A 13818-nucleotide genomic window follows, 5' to 3' on the forward strand; every position below is an offset into this window, starting at 1 on the left:
GTCTAGTTATTTTTGTACTTATTTAAGCCATCTTTGAGGATATCCCTTTCTTGGGGTGCCTGCCTGGTTTAGTCGGAAGAGCATGTGACTTTTGATCTCAGGATTGTGAGTTCAAGCCCCTGTAAAATGAGGAATAATAATAATACCAACCTAAAAGAATTAGGTTGGTGTGTTGATTAAAAAAAGATAACACATAAACAAACAAACTTCAGAATATCCCTTTCTTCAAGACAAGAACTATGACAGCCGCCTTTAATGGGAGTCCTCTGCTTAATGTTTCAGTTGCCCACCTTTATCATTTCACCTTGGAATGGCCCTGTATCTCACCTTACCGACACTCACTCCTGCCACACACCTCCCCTTTGACTATTACGCCCATTTTCTTTTCCTTTGTTCAACTCTCACCTCCACATACTTTACTTTTGTTCTCAGAGAATCCCATTTACCATTTGTCTTCATTCCTTCAAATGTTTTATCCCCCAAATATTACCTGAATGACCTTATAATTCTTCCTCTCCCTCCATGGCTCTTCCCTGGCTTCACTCTTTCCCACTTCCTATTACCTCTGCCTCATCCCCTTCTCCTGTCACTTAACCACCTTTCTTCTAAATTCCCCATAGGGGGTATTAGCCCTATTCAAAGATATCTAGACCATGAAACAAGGAAAAGAGTAGCCGTTGGTGGAGGAGAACCTGATCATTCCACCCTGGAGAGGCAGGGTGGAGGACAGGTGAGGGACAGAGAATAAGAGCTATTGTCAAAATGCAACGTGGAAGAGCTGTCAAGAAGAATAGCCAGCAAGTTCATGGATCCAGCCAAGAGGAAACAGGTTAGAGTCAGGAACAGATAGAGAAGAAACATAGGTAACAAAGTGCAGAGAGCAGAGTCCATGAGCAAGATAGTTAGATGAATGTATTATTTACAGCTTCCTAATTGCACTCCACTCCTCTTTTTGCTGTACCCTGGCAGTCTTAAAGTGTTCATACCTGAATGGTTTCTGACTCTGTTCTCTATAAACCTTTCCCCTGAGTGTTACTAGACTGGGCTTTAGGGGGTAAAAGAGGTGAAAATTGCTAGAGAGCTATAGTCCTTCCAGTAGATGGTAGACTGATATGTAGTCTCTTATATGTGGTTCTTACTAACAGGGCTAGGGTGAAAATACCTGCCATAAGAAGGTAATGTCAGGTGTTATGAGGGTAGGGTTAGACCAGCCATAAGTGTTGACTCAAAGAGGTAGAAGCAGAGGTAATCCTAAGGGTAAATCAAAGTCATTGTAAAGAGAAATTAAAAATTCATGCCCATGGGGCGCCTGGGTGGCGCAGTCGTTAAGCGTCTGCCTTCTGCTCAGGGCGTGATCCCGGCATTATGGGATCGAGCCCCACATCAGGCTCCTCCGCTGGGAGCCTGCTTCTTCCTCTCCCACTCTCCCTGGGGGGTGTTCCCTCTCTCGCTGGCTGTCTCTATCTCTGTCAACTAAATAAATAAAATCTTTAAAAAAAATAAAAAATAAAAAAATAAAAAAAAATAAAAATTCATGCCCAAGGACAGCATCAAGCATGAGATCAGAGGGACAAGTATATGCCCATAAACAGGAGGTGGGGCAAGGGATCAAGAGCCAAAGGCATTAGAAATATCTTCCCAAAGCAGACTGCAGTCCTGAAATAAATATTTGGCATTCTAAGCTGTGCACAATGTATCAGAGCAGGAATTCATTTACATTGAGAATTGGACTCATGTGCTAGGAGTAGCTGGCCAGTTTAAGGATACAGACAGGTTAATCTCTTCTAAAAGGTCCCTCCTATCAGACAGGATAGACCCGGAGTCACCCATTTGGGTATTCTTGACAGAAATGGAGTTGCCCTCTGGACTGTGTATGAGTACCCTTTGAGCATCCTTCAGTCTGGGCCCCTCCCACTGGTCCAGAGTTAGAACTATTCTTGGAGGTTGTGGCTACATCAACCTCACCAATCACTTGTTTGGGGCCTCATATAAGATGCTGGGGTGAGTCGTTGGGGTGTATAATAGAGAACACATGCTAAAATTTGAGGTAGAAATGTATGAACAGAGGAACTGAATATGGGAGGCAACCAGAGTTATGGACTTCGTCATTACAAAGGGCGCAGACTCTCTGACAAGGACAGATGAGGAGAGTGGTAGAAGGATGGCCAGGACATCTGCCATCTAACTCATTTCCCTTGCTATTGGGTACTTGTTGACTATGGCCTTGTATTATAATGCCCCTTGTCATGCTACAGGGTGTCCTATAGGTGTTTCTGAGCAGCCCGAACTCCTACATAGATTTGACTGGTAGCTGGGCCCACAGAGGTTCAGGATCATAGCAGAAAGAAGTGGCAGTAAAGCAATAAATACCACAAAAGGGAGCATTCAGGGGAGAGGAGTTCAGAGAGCTATTATATATAAATTCCGAGGTTATTTCTGGATTACTCACTTACCTGTTCATCATTGCCACCATTAAGGTGTACAAAGAGTGCCACCTTCCCTGCCTCCTCTGGGAATTATTGTCCTCAATAAATTCTGAAGCTGCCTAAGAGTATCTGGGCACTAGATCATGGTGACTTCCAAACGTCCCAGGAGAGTCATTAATGCAGATGATATTCCAGAATCCATTGAGTCAAAAGACATAAGGTCTTTGAGCACAGCCCTGCCCTGACCTCCCCTGAAAGGGGGGAGTGGAAGTTACAGGATCTACTCTGGGCCAAAGCACTTCTCCCTCGGCAGCAACTTGGTAAAGTTGAGTGATGGCTCTATCAATAGCTCTTCCTTTGCCTTGCTTCAACTACCCTCCAATCCCCAAAAGAAAGTAATAATCACCCTGAGCAAACAAAGACGTGGCATGATTACATAACTCGCCCAAGTCATACAGCTATGAGCAGAAGACCTAGAATCTGAACCCATATTTGCCTTAGTTCAAAGTCTATGATCTTACCAACTAAGTTAGCACTGCCTCAAGGTAAAAATGAACAATATTGGAGGACAAAAAAGCACAGGTGAATGCCATGTCAGTAAGACAATGGTTAGGGCTTACTGATTTCAACACTAATTCCCATCACGGCAAAAGGAGAAGAGAAAGTGAGTACAAATTATGGCCACCTGGTTGTCCAGAAGAACACTAGAGCCCAGCTATGTTAGAAATCAACATAAATCCAATGCAGAGATTTTCAGTAAGGAGGTCTTCCTTGGAGTGCCTGGAAAAAGATGTTTTTGTTGTTGTTGCTTCTTTGTTTTTACTTTTCATCAACAGCCAAACCTGCTTTTGGAAATGAAATGATGACTTCCTCAAAATGGCTATGCTTATACTCACTCAAGGCTCATTCCAGTACCTAGGAGACGTGAAAGCACCAATAAATTTGTCCAAATAATCATGTAAATGAGAGAAAGAATTAGTCTTAATAGGAAGCTGGAATTATAGAATCTTTAAAACTAATATACCCATGTTATAGACATTTGGGAAGTAGAGAAAATGAAAGCATACATAATTCCAACTCTACCACCATCATTGTTATCACTTTATATAACTTATGTGCATATTTTATATGCATATTTACAGACTTTATAATAATTTTATGCATATTTTGTACCCTTTCTAAAATTTTAATTCTCATATAATTAACATACAGTGTTATATTAGTTTCAGGTATACAATATAGTGATTCAACAATTCTGTACGTTACTCACTGCTCATTAAGATAAGGGTACTCTTCAATCCCATTCACCTAATTCCCTCATCCCCCCGCCCACCTGCCCTTGGGTAATGACCACTTTGTTCTACTACATTTAAGAGCCTGTTTTTTGGTTTGTCTCTTTTGTTTGTTTTGTTTCTTAAATTCCACATATGAGTGAAATTATATTGTATTTGTCTTTCTCTGACTTATTTCACTTAGGATTATACCCTCTGGATCCATCCATGTTGTTGCAAATGGCAAGATCTCATTCTTTTTTATGGCTGAGTAATATTCCATTGCATGTATACACCACATGTTCTTTATCTGTTCGTATATCAGTAGACACTTGGGCAGCTTCTGTGATTTGGCTATTGTAAATAATGCTGCAATAAACATAGGGGTACAAATATCTTTTCAAATTAGTGTTTTGCTATTCTTTGGGTAAATATCTAGTAGTGGAATTATTGGATCATATGGTAATTCTATTTTTAATTTTTTGAGGAACCTCCATACGGCCGTACCAGTTTGCATTGCCAGTATCCTTTTTTCCCCTGAATTTTATGTCATAGGCACTTTTCCATTTTGATGAATAGCCTTCTTGACAGTTTATTTAGTTAGCTATATAACATTTCATGAAGTGGGCTACAACCAAAATTTACTTAAATCATTCCCTTGCTGTTGGATATTTAGGTCACTGCAAGTTTTTGCTGTTATAAATTATTCTGCAGTGAACATCTTTATGCAAATAGCTTTTTACTGGCCTAAAGTGTTTAGATTCTCTACTTCTTCTTCTATTCACTACCACTCTAGGCCTGATCTTAAGCATCACATCTCCGAGTTAATAGATTAACACGCTAGACAGTCTCCCTTGCTTCCAAACTGTCCTGCATAACACTGAGAAATTAATTACCCTAAAATACCACTTTCATCATGTCACTTTCCTACTTAAGATATCCTTATTCACCTATCTCCCATGTGGTATGATTGGACTACTCTATAACCTTTACAGACCAAAATGTGAAGCATCTTAGGTCCCCAAAGGCTAACCAGCAGGAACCAGGATATAAACTGGAGCCAGTGAGACTAGATTCATGGTTCACCAACCCAGGAACAATACTGGGTCCCTAAATGCATGTCACGATGTCCACTGGAGCAAGAACAACTTGGGTCCAGTTTAAGTTGGATCCACCCAGGAGGTCTTGTCCAGTAAGGACATGGTACTGATGGTCCCTGAGGGGTGGTAACACACACAGTCAAGCAGAACCAGAAATCAAAGTTCAAGAGAAGTTTATCCAGGTTGAATGAGACTTAGAGTGGGGTGAACAGTATCAGATACCCACGGTACAGGAGCCAACATAAACTAGACCGGGGATCAGAGCCCAGCCAAATTGGTCTTAGTTTGTGGCACCGTTCCAGAACTACAAGAGTACTAGAGTGCAAACAGGGAACCAGGGGAGAAGCCCAGTTGTATAAACTAGGCCCATGTAAGGGACAGTAGGAGAGTCTGTGCCTGCAAGGAGCAGGCAGGCTTGTAAGTATTCAGGTTTTGGGGGAATCACCACGTGAGATGTCTGGTTCAGAGCAGCAGACTGTCTGGAACTAGTGGATGTGGGTTCTTGATGTACTACCCAGGGACTGGGAAGATTATTTATTACAAGACCACAAAGACTTAGCCTGCTGGTGGTAAGCGCCCCCTATCTGCAGCTGGCAGACACTGACATCCAGAAAGTGCCTCCAACCAAAACCCAAATTAAGTGAAAACACATACCGATGTATGGATAATCAAATGCATATGTATGGTGCAATCCACCAACATTTAGCACTCCTTTCTTTTGGCCCGGAGGCATTATCAGTATTAAAAAGATATATAATGCCCTATCAACTTCACACAAACGGTATCTCAATGTAAATTGTCTATTTTTCCATAAATTAAGAATCAGCTGGAAGCTGATTTGGGTCGAGAGCAGAAGGAGGCAAGAGGAATTCAGAGCTGGCAGTGGACTATTAGACATTGTATTAGTCAGGGCTCTCCAGAGAAACAGAACCAACAGTCTATATGAATACACCGAGAGATTGGTTTTAAGGAATTGGCTCATGCAATTGTGAAGGCTGACAAGTCCAAAGTCTGCAGGGCAGGCCAGCAGACTGGTGCCCAGGAAGAGCTGATGTTGCAGTTTGTTTGGGTTGTTGCTTTTTGTTTTTTGTTTTTTTAAGATTTCATTTATTTTGAGAGAGAGAGAACACGAGCGGAGGGAGGAACGGAGGTAGAGGGAGAAAGAGAATCTCAAGCAGACTCTACACTGAGTGCGGAGTCCGGTCTGAGACTCGATCCCACAACGGTGCAATTACAAGTTGAGCCAAAATCAAGAGTCAGACGCTCAACTGACTGAGCCACCCAGGCGCCCCGATGTTGCAGTCTTGGTGCAAAGGCAACCTGGAGGTAGAATTTCTTCCTCTTTGGGGAATCTCAGCCATTTTCTCTTAAGACCCTCATCTGATTGGACAAGGCCCACAACATTACAGAGAGTAACCATTTTACTCAAAACTCTACTAATTTAAATGCTAATGTCACTGAACAAACAACCTCCAAACGTATTTGACCAAACAACTGGGAGCCACAGCCTGGCCAATATAAAGTTAACCATCACAGCCATTGAAACAAACCCAGGTCACTCAACTCCTGAGTATGGGAGAGAGATAAAGATAAATGTATCTTTTCCCAATTATTCCAAGATTATGTAACCAAACCACATTTCTCATTATGTTTAAGTACTTATCTCTCATGGATCCTGAATCCAACCCTTCTCTTGTTGAGTCCAGTCAGCTCTGCCTCTTTTTTTTTTTTTTAAGATTTTATTTATTCATTTGACAGAGAGAGAGACAGCCAGCGAGAGAGGGAACACAAGCAGGCGGAGTGGGAGAGGAAGAAGCAGGCTCGCAGCGGAGGAGCCTGATGTGGGGCTCGATCCCAGAACACCGGGATCACGCCCTGAGCCGAAGGCAGACGCTTAACCGCTGAGCCACCCAGGCGCCCCAAGCTCTGCCTCTTTCTTGTTCACTAGCATTCACCAGTAGATCATGGCCACCCCTCCTGCTGTGAATCTCAATTTCTCTGCCTATGCAGACCCCTCACTTCCTTCAAGAACAAGTTCACAACAATGCTTCTCTACCAAGACTTCCATCATGTGTGGGCTCAAACCTGAGATGGCATTTCCCTTCTGACTAAATCCGAAAGAAAAGGTATAAAGAGGCATCAAAAACAAGCCACAGAGCAATGAAAGCTGGAGCTAGAATTTTCCCCTCTACATATTAGCTAACCTGAAAGAAGACAGCTACCCAAGGAAATTCATTTGAGAGAGCCCTTCTCCACCTATTCATGACCCTCAAGAACACTGCAGCATCTCTTCAAGGTCAAGAACACTTATTTATAGCTGAGTCTTGCTTCCTTTAAAATTTTCAGTTTTGCATCATATATTTAGTTGACTACAGCCAAATTAAGCACAGATAATAATACAGAGTTGATTTTTTATTGAGATAAAATTTACATGTGGTTAAATGCATAGATCTTAAGTGTATGGTTAAATGAGTTTTGATGAACATATGCACATGCGTAAACATCACTTCCATCACTACGACTCTCTCCTCATGGACTTGGCTTTTTAAATAGCCTCGTCCCTCTTTATATTTTCTTTATTTTTTTTTTTAAATAATAGACTGGGGCACCTGGCTGGCTGGGTCCCTAGAGCATGCAACTCTCAATCTCAGGGTCCTGCGTTCAAGCCTCACGCTGGGTGTAGTTCACGTAAAAAAATATGTAAACATATGTAAAATAATAGACTTTTTTTCTTTTTAGGGCAGTTTTAGATTTCTAGAAAAATGAGCAGAAAGTACAGTGTTCCCAGATACCCCCTCTCCCCTCCGCCCCGTTTCCTCCATTGTTAAGATCTTGCATTAGTATAGTGCCTTTGTCAGAACTGACGAGCCGATATTGATAGATTATGATTATCTAAAGTCCAAATTTACAGTAGGGTCCACACTTTGTGTTGTACATTCTATGGGTTTTGACAAACGTATAATGGCATATATACACTATTACGGTATCATAGTTTCTCCTAAGAATCCCTGTGCTCCACCTAATCATTCTTTCCTCCCACCTTCTGATCCCTAGAAACAACTGATATTATTTTCTCCATAGTTTTGCCTTTCCAAGAATGTCACGTATTTGGAATCACGCACTATGTAGCTTTTTCAGATTGGCTTCTTTCATTTTGCAATATGCAGTTAAGTCTCCTCCATGTCTTTTTGTGGCTTAATAACTCATTACTTTTTCATCACTGAATAATATTCCACTGTTTGGTTGTACCACAATCTATTTATCCATTCACTTACTGAAAGACATCTTGTTTGCTTCCAAGTTTTGGCAATTATGAATAAAGCTGCTATAAACAGTGTGCAGATTTTTGTGTGAATGTTAAATTTCCAGCTCATTTGAGTAAATACCAAGGAGCATGATTGCTGGATCATATGGTAAGAGTATATTTAGGCTTCCTGAAAAATACAAATCAAACAAAAACAAAAAATGAGAAACAACTGCTAAATTGTCTTCCAAACTCACTGTATTATTTTGTGTTCCCACCACCAAGCTCCTGTTACTCCACATACTCAGTAGCATTTGGTGTTATAGTGTTTTGGAGTTGGGCCGTTCTAATAGATGTATAGTGATGTATAGCGGTATCTTGTTGTTGTTTTAATTTGCAATTCCTTTTTGCAACACCTCCTCATATAATTATTGGCCATTTGTATATCTTCTTTGGTGATGTGACTGTTCAGATCTTTTGTCCATTAAAAAAATTGAACTGCTTGTTTTCTTATTGAGTTTTAAGAGTTCTTTACATATTTGGATACCAATCCTTTATCAGATATGTATTTTGCAAAGATTTTCCTCTCAATTTTTGGCTTACTTGATTCTCTGAACAGTGTCCATTGCAAAGTAGAAGTTTTTTTATTAAAAGGAAGTCAAATTTATCAATTTTTTCTTTCATGTATCATGCTTTTGGTGCTTTCTCTGAAAAGTCATCACCAAAACCAGTCACTTAGATTTTCTATTTTATCTTCTATGAGTTCTGTATATTTAAGTTTATAATTCATTTTGAGGTTTTTTTGTGAAAAGTGTATAGATTCATTTTTTGCATGGAGTATCCAGTTGTTCAAGCACCATTTGGTGAAAAGACTATTATTTATCCATTAAGTTGCCTTTTGCTCCTTTCTCTAGGATGACTATATTTGAATGGATTTATTTCTGGGCTCTCTATTCCTGGATTAGGATTGCATTAAATCTATAAATCAAGTTGGAAAGAACTGACATGTTGACATACTCTGTATTCCTACCCATGTGCATGGAGTATCTCTCCATTCACTCAGATCTTCTTTGATCTATTTCAGTTTTGGTGCTAACATATACAGTATTATGTTTTTAATTTCAAATTCCATGTGCTTGTTGCTAGTACATAAAAAGTCAATTGACTTTCATATATTAACCTTGTATCCTGCAACCTTGCTATGACCACTTAGCTTCAGGTGGTTTTTTTGCTGTTGATTCTTTGAGATTTTCTACATAGAGAGCCAAGTCATCTGCAAAGAAAGACTGTTTTATATCTTCCTTCTCAACCTGTTTATCTTTCCCCCCTTTTCTTGTCTTATTCCATTAGATAAGACTTGAAGTATGATGTTGAATAGGAGTGGTGAGAGAGTACATTTTTGTCATGTTCCCAATCAAGTGGGAAAGTACTTAGTTTCTTAGTTTCTCATCATTAAGTATGCTGTTGAGTAGGTTTTTTAATAGATATTCATTATAAAGTTAAGGAAGTTCCCCTCCATGCCTAGTTTTTGAGAGTTTTCACCATGAATAAGTGTCAGATCTTCCGCATCTATCAATATGCAGATGATTTTTCTTCTTTAGACTGTTGATGTGATGGATTACATTAATTGATTTCAAATGTTGAGCTAGCGTTGTATAACTGGAATAAATCCCACATGGCTGTGGTATATCATTTTTTATGCATTGTTTGATTTTATTTGCTAATATTTTGTTGAGGAAGAATTGACTTCTGAACAACAGTAAAACATATTATTTTACAATTATCCACATGGGTTTGTGCAGAAAAAAAATTTTTTTCATTCTTTATATAGTAGAATGATTAAATACTCATGTTCATTGGGGGTATATATTCAAGAATATAAAGTAATAGGTCGGGGTTAAAAAATGATAACTAGATATCTTTTGTATTTGTCCCCTCTCTCCATCTGCGGCATCTCTCTCCAATTGTGATACCTTCCCCTTCACTCTCAACTGGTCCAAATCACATTACCTTTTAGGAAAGCTCAGAAGGATTTCCAGTTTTTCATGGTAGATTAAACTAAAGATCAAATTAAGTATTTTTACCTGCTCACTCCTGAAACCAAACAAAAATGATAGTAAAGAATTAAAAAATGCAAAACCACAGAAAAAAGGGGGGGAAGGGAAGGAAACAACAGATAAGTATTATCAATGAAATTTTGGAAAATAGAAAACAGATGGTGGAGTGGAAATCTTTCTAGCAAGACAGGAGAAAGCTAAAAAAAAATCCACAACCGTACTTGTCGGCAACAGCATACCAACAAAACAATCCAATTCACCTAAAAGAACCCTGGGAAGGCCTGGACATTAGAGACACCAAATAAGACAGGAGGTGGGTGTGAGAATGGGATTAAAGTGTCTATAAAAAAATCTCTCCCATACTCCATAAACTCCTTTATCAACCCACAGAAGGGGTAAGAGGTTTACTGTATTTTTGGAGAAGCTTAACTCTACGCGCTGGCCAGGACAGTAAACACTGTGGAGGAAGGCAATGAAGCAATGACCCTGAGACATTTTTGCTTGAAAGTCTGCATAGTGAATGATATCATTCAAGGTCCATTGTCCCACTGTCATCTCCCAGCCTTATACCACCAACCACTACTGCACCACACCACCACCCCTCACCTACACCTATCCCTCCTGGAGAAAACATGCAGAGACATTTGCATTTGGTGGTTTTCCAATAAGACAACTATATGTCTGCCAATTACCCTACAGTGAAGCCCACCAGACAATAGCCCTATTCATACACATTAAGTTTCTAATTATTATTTTTTAATGTCTTATTTCTGTAGGCAAAAGGACAGCCCATGATCACTAAGCAACTGAGGAACACCTCTAATGTTGTTCTTTTTCAAGAATGCTTTGAATATTTTAAGTCCTTTGCAATTCTACCAAAATACAATTGGCTACTCAATTTCTACAAAAAAAGCCTGGTGGGATTGAAATCAATTTGGGGAGAAGTGACACACTGGCAATATTGGGTCTTCCAATTCTTCAACATGGCATCTCTCTCCATTTCTTGAGATATTTTTAATTTTTTTCTCAAAGGTATTTTGTAGTTTCCGGGATAGGGATCTTGCATAGCTTTTGCTAAATTCTTCCTAAATGTTGTAAATTTTGACATTACCGTAAATGGAATTTAAAATTTCCATTTCCAAGGTGCCTGGGTGGCTCAGTCAGTTAAGTGTCTGACTCTTGATTTTAGCTCAGGTCATGATCTCAGGGTCATGGCATCAAGCCCCACATCGGCTCCTTGCTCAGTCTGGAGTCTGCTTAGGACTCCCTCTTCCTCTTCCCCTCCCCCACTGCTTGCACATGCACTCTCCCCCTCAAAAAATTTTTTCATTTCCAATCGTTTGCTGCTGGTATATAAAATTAAAATTGGGGGCGCCTGGGTGGCTCAGTCGTTAAGTATCGGACTTTGGCTCAGGGCGTGATCCCAGGGTCCTGGGATCGAGCCCCACATTAGGCTCCATGCTCCACTGGGGGCCTGCTTCTTCCTCTCCCACTCCACCTTCTTGTGTTCCCTCACTTGCTGGCTGTCTCTGTCAAATAGATAAATAAAATCTTTTTTAAAAATTAAATTAAACTAGGGGCGCCTGGGTGGCACAGCGGTTGAGCGTCTGCCTTCAGCTCAGGGCGTGATCCCGGCGATCTGGGATCGAGCCCCACATCAGGCTCTTCTGCTATGAGCCTGCTTCTTCCTCTCCCACTCCCCCTGCTTGTGTTCCCTCTCTCGCTGGCTGACTCTGTCTCTGTCAAATAAATAAATAAAATCTTTAAAAAAAATTAAATTAAAATTGATTTTTGAATATTGAATTCACATATTACAACCTTGCTAAATTCTCATCTTTTTTTGTAGATTCCTTAGGATCGTCCATGTCAACAGTCTACAATTTAGATTAATTGATACACCTGCATAACCCACACTCCATCAAGATGTAGAACATCTACATAACCCCCCAATATCCCTAGTGTCCCTTACCAGTTAACCCCACCTGAGGCAGTAATTCTGAGTTTTTTCCATCATAAAGTAGTTCTGCCTCCTCTAAAACTTCCCATAAATGGAATCATACAGTATGTACACCAGTTTTCTTCACTCAGCATATTGTCTATGAAGTTCAGCCATACTGTTATACGTGTAAATAGTAGATTTTGATCACTGAGTAATATTACACTGTATGATTATATCAAAATTTTAAAATCCATTTTCCTACTGATAAATATTTTATTCCAAATTTTGGCTATTGGGAAGAGAGCTGCCAGAAGTATTCCTGTCCAAGTATCTGTATTGGTATACATTTCTCTTGGGTACATACCTAAGAGCGGGATTGCTGGCTCAAAGGAAGGGATAACTTTATAAGAAACTACCAAACCTTTTCCAATGCAATTTTATAATTTTACATTACGCCAGCAATTTATGAGAGTTCTGGTTGCTTTGCACCCTCCTCTCAACATTTCTATCCTCTCTAATTTATTTTAACTGTTCTAATGGTATCTTGTGGGTTTTGTTCCTAAGTGGGTATTTATTTTGGAAACAATCTCAAACTTACAGAAAAGTTGCAGGTACAGTGCAAAGTACTCTTCCTCCCAAACCAGTTGAGAGAAGTTGCTAATATCATGTTCCTTACTCTCAAATACTTTAGTGTATATTTCTTAAAGACAAGGATATTCTCCTGCATAATCACAACACCATCATGAAAGTCAGGAAATTAACATTAATACATTATTATTTAATTCTTCTACCCATTTAAGTTTCACCAATTGTTCCAGTAACAATCTTAATAGCAAAAGGAGCGGGTCCAGGATAATACACTGCATTTACTTGTCACGTTTCTTTTGTTTCCTTCTGTCTGGAATAGTTCCTTGGTCTCTTCTTAATTTTCATGACCTTGACAATTCTGAAGATTACAGAACAGTTATTTTGTATAATGTCCTTTAATTTGGGTTTGTCTGCTGTTTCCTCACGATTAGATTCAGCTTATGAATCTTTGACAGGAGTTGTCATGGAAGTGATGTTTTGTGTGCTCTTCTCATTGAGTTCCAGCAGGTGGTTCTGATTTCAGTTTGTCCATTGCTAGGTATGTTTCCTTGGCTCATTTGATTAAGATGGTGTCTGCCAGGCTTCTCTTGCTATCAAGTTCCCTTTTCCTTTTGTAATCAACGAGCGCTTCACAAGGAGGTAATTTAAGACTATGCAGATATCTGTTCCTTCACCTAACTTTCAATTTATTCACATATTTCCTCTGAGCAAATGTGGACTCATGGATTCTTGCTTTATTCAACGGCTTACAATTTGTTGCTATGATTTTGAAGTCATAGTGTTCCAGATTTCACTGGAAAGCCTAGTCAAGCTGGATTCTATGGCCTTTGACAGATCCCCGTCATTACTCAGGGACTTCCTTACTTTTGGGCACAAAATGTTCCAGGCTCATGTTGTACATTACCTACTCCGGTCTTCGAATCAGTCATTTCTCAACAAAAAGCCTTGGTTCGTTTACATTGAGAAGTGTTTTCAGAAACCAAGTTGGGGCCTGTAAATATGCTCATAGTTGATATTTTCAAACCTTGTCAGTGGCCACAGCTAGAAATAATATGGTTGTCTGTATCTATGGATATCTATGGATACCCACATATACATACATATTCGTGGACATAAACAGGTATATATGCATATACATACAAATATTATATCCATATTTCTGTATTTAGTTATATCAGTAAATTCCATCACTT

At 39.6% G+C, this 13818-nt stretch overlaps 1 protein-coding gene across 1 annotated transcript in view; it reads right to left on the reverse strand.

Moving 5' to 3' along the window:
* PRPF18 (pre-mRNA processing factor 18) overlaps positions 1-13818 on the reverse strand; it is a 119868-nt gene that overhangs the window by 84412 nt on the left and 21638 nt on the right. The gene's annotated exons all lie outside the window — the stretch shown is intronic.

This window comes from Ursus americanus, chromosome 31 (genome assembly GCF_024610735.1).
Source record: "Ursus americanus isolate L20-20 chromosome 31, mUrsAme1.1.p, whole genome shotgun sequence".
Taxonomy (NCBI): Eukaryota; Metazoa; Chordata; class Mammalia; order Carnivora; family Ursidae; genus Ursus; species Ursus americanus.